This window comes from Carlito syrichta, unplaced genomic scaffold (assembly GCF_000164805.1).
Source record: "Carlito syrichta isolate Samal-C Ts95f unplaced genomic scaffold, Tarsius_syrichta-2.0.1 Scaffold74158, whole genome shotgun sequence".
Taxonomy (NCBI): Eukaryota; Metazoa; Chordata; class Mammalia; order Primates; family Tarsiidae; genus Carlito; species Carlito syrichta.
The window spans coordinates 116,578-119,811 of record NW_007018254.1 but is presented as its reverse complement, the minus strand read 5'-3'; positions in this window follow the sequence as shown (position 1 = coordinate 119,811).

Below are 3,234 nucleotides of genomic sequence, written 5' to 3'. Positions count from 1 at the left end.
TTTCAATCATTCCTCTCCATTTCTTCCCATTCCTCTCCATTCCATTCCATTCCTCTCCATTCCAATCCTTTCCATTCCTCCTCATTCTATTCCTTTCCTTTCTATTCCTTTCCTATCACTTCATTCCATTCCATTCCACTACATTCCATTCCATTCTCTCTCTTTCATTCCATTCCATTATATTCTATTCATCTCCATACCATTCCTCTCCATTCCATTCCATTCCATTCCAATCCATTTTCCTCTGTATTTCATTCCATTCCATTCCATTCCATTCTATTCATTTCCTTTGCATTCCGTTAAATACCAATCCATTCTTTTCCATTCCTCTCCATTCCATTCCATTCAATTCCATTACATTCCAAATCTTTCCTTTCCATCCCCTTCCATTCCAATCCATTTCAATCATTCCTCTCCATTTCTTTCCATTCCTCCCCATTCCATTCCATTCCATTCCAATGCATTTTTCTGTATTTCATTCCTTTCCATTCCATTCTATTCATTTCCTTTGCATTCCTCTAAATACCAATACTTTCTTTTTCATTCCTCTCCATTCCATTCAATTCCATTCCATTCCATTCCAAATCTCTCCTTTCCATCACCTTCCATTCCAATCCATTCCAATCATTCCTCCCCATTTCGTTCCATTCCGCTCCATTCCTTTCCATTACATTACATTCCTTGCCATTCCATTCCTTTCCATTCCATTCATTCCATTCCATTACTCTCCCGTCAATTCCATTTCATTCCTTTCCATTGCATTCTATTCCATTCCTCTCCATTACATTCCATTCCAATGGATTCCATTCCATACCTCTCTATTCCATTCCTCTCCATACCATTCCTCCCCTTTCCATTCATTACATTCCATTCCTCTTCATTGCATTCGTTTCCATTCTAATCCATTCTATTGCATTCCATTCCTCGCCTTTCCTTTCCTCTCCATTCCATTCCTCTCCATTCCTTCCATTCCTTGACATTCCATTCCATTACTCTCCTTTTCTTTCCATTCCACTCCATTCCATTCCTCTCCATGCCTTTCCATTCTGTTCTTCTCCATTCCATTCCACACCATTCCATTCCATTCTTTCGTCCCACCTGCATTCCAATACTCTCCATTCAATTCCATTCCTCTCCATTCCATTCCTCTCCATTACATTCCATTCCTCTCCTTTCCATTACACTGTTCTCCTTTCCTTTCCATTCCATTCCATTTCATTGGATTACATTCCTTTCCATTACATTTCATTCCATTCCATTCACCTCCATGCTATTTTTTTCCTCTCCATTCCATTCCATTTCATTCTACTCCGTTCCGTTCCACTGCATTCTATTTCCCTCCATTCCTCTCCATTCCATTTCTTTCCTATTCATTCGATTCCTCTCCCTTCCATTCCCCTTCACACCATTCATTACCATTCCATTACAGTCCAGTACATTCTATTCCTCCCTATTCCATTCAACTCCATTCCATTCCACTCCATTCTATTCCATTCCCTTCCATTCTATGCTTCTCCATTCTATTCAACTCCATTTCTTTCCATTCCTTTGTTATCCATTCCATTCCATTTCACTACATTTTATTCCATTCAGCTCCATTTCATTCCATTCCATTCCATTACTCTCCATTACTTTCCATTCCACTCCATGCCATTCCATTCCATTTCTCTCCATTATATTCAATCCTTCACCATTTCATTCCATTCCATTTCATTCCATTCCATTCCTCTCCATTTCATTCCATTCCATTCCTCTCCATTCCGTTCCAGTCCATTCCTTTCCATTCCATTCCACTCCGTTCCATTTCATTCCACTCCACTCCATTCAATTTCACTCAATTCCATTCCGGTTCTCTCCATTCCTTCCATTCCTAGCCATTCCATTCCTCTCCATTTCATTCTATTTGATTCTATTCGATTCCATTCCTCTACATTTCATTGCTTTCCATTCCTCTCTATTCCATTCCTGTCCATTCCGTTCAACTCCATTCCATTCCACTCTTGGCCATTCCTTTCCATTCCTTTTCTTTCAAATCCATTCCATTCAATTCCTTTCATCTTCATTCCATTCCATTCCATTCCTCTTCATTCCATTCCTATACATTCCATTCCTTTCCGTTCCATTCCATTTCATTCCTCTCCATTCCAATCCATAGCATTCATTTCCATTCCATTTCCACAATCCATTCCATTCCATTCCACTCCATTATTTTTCTCTCCAACCATTCCTCGACATTTCATTTCTTTACTCTCTATTCCATTCCATTCCACTCCACTCCACTCCATTTCATTCCGTTCCAATCCTCTCCATTCAATACCATTCACTCCATTCCATTCCACTCCATTCCACTTCATTCCATTCCAATCCTCTCCATTTCATTCCACTCTTCTCCATTCCATTCCTTTCCACTCCTTTCAATTCTTCTTCATTCTATTCCTCTCTATTCCATTCTATCCATTCCATTCTACTCAATTCCATTCCATTTCTCTACTTTTCAATCATCTCCATTCCAGTTCATTGCCTTCTCCATTCCATTCCATTCCATTCCTATTCTCTCCTTTACATTTGATTCCATTTCACTCCATTCCATTGCATTCCAATCCGTTCCACTACATTCGTCTCCATTCCATTCCATTCCATTCCTCTCCATCCCTTTCCATTCCATTCTTCTCCATCCCTCTCTATTCCATTCCATTCCTTTCCTCACCATGCCATTCCTCTCCTTTTCATTCCAATCCATTACTCTCTATTCCAATCCATTTTATTCCTTTCTATTCAATTCCTTTCCATTCCAATTAACTCCATTTTATTACATTCCAATGTTCCCCATTCCATTCCTTTCCAAATCTCTCCATTCCATTCCCTTCCATTCCAATCAATTCCAGTCATTCCACTCCATTTCTTTCCATTCCTCGCCATTCCATTCCATTCCCATTTTCTCCTTTCCTGCCATTGCATTCCATCCTTTCCATTCCATTCAATTCCACTCTATTCCATTCCATTCCATTCCATTTTATTAATTTCCTTTCCATTCTTCTTCATTCTATTCCATTCTATTCCATTCCTCTCCATTCCATTATATTCTAAATGTTTCCATTTCATTCCCTTCCATTCCAATCCGTCCAATCATACCTCTCCATTTCTTTCCATTTCTCTCCATTCCACTCCATTCCATTCCATTCCTCTTCTTTCCATTCCATTCTGCCCTATTACATTACAGTCCTCTCCATTCCA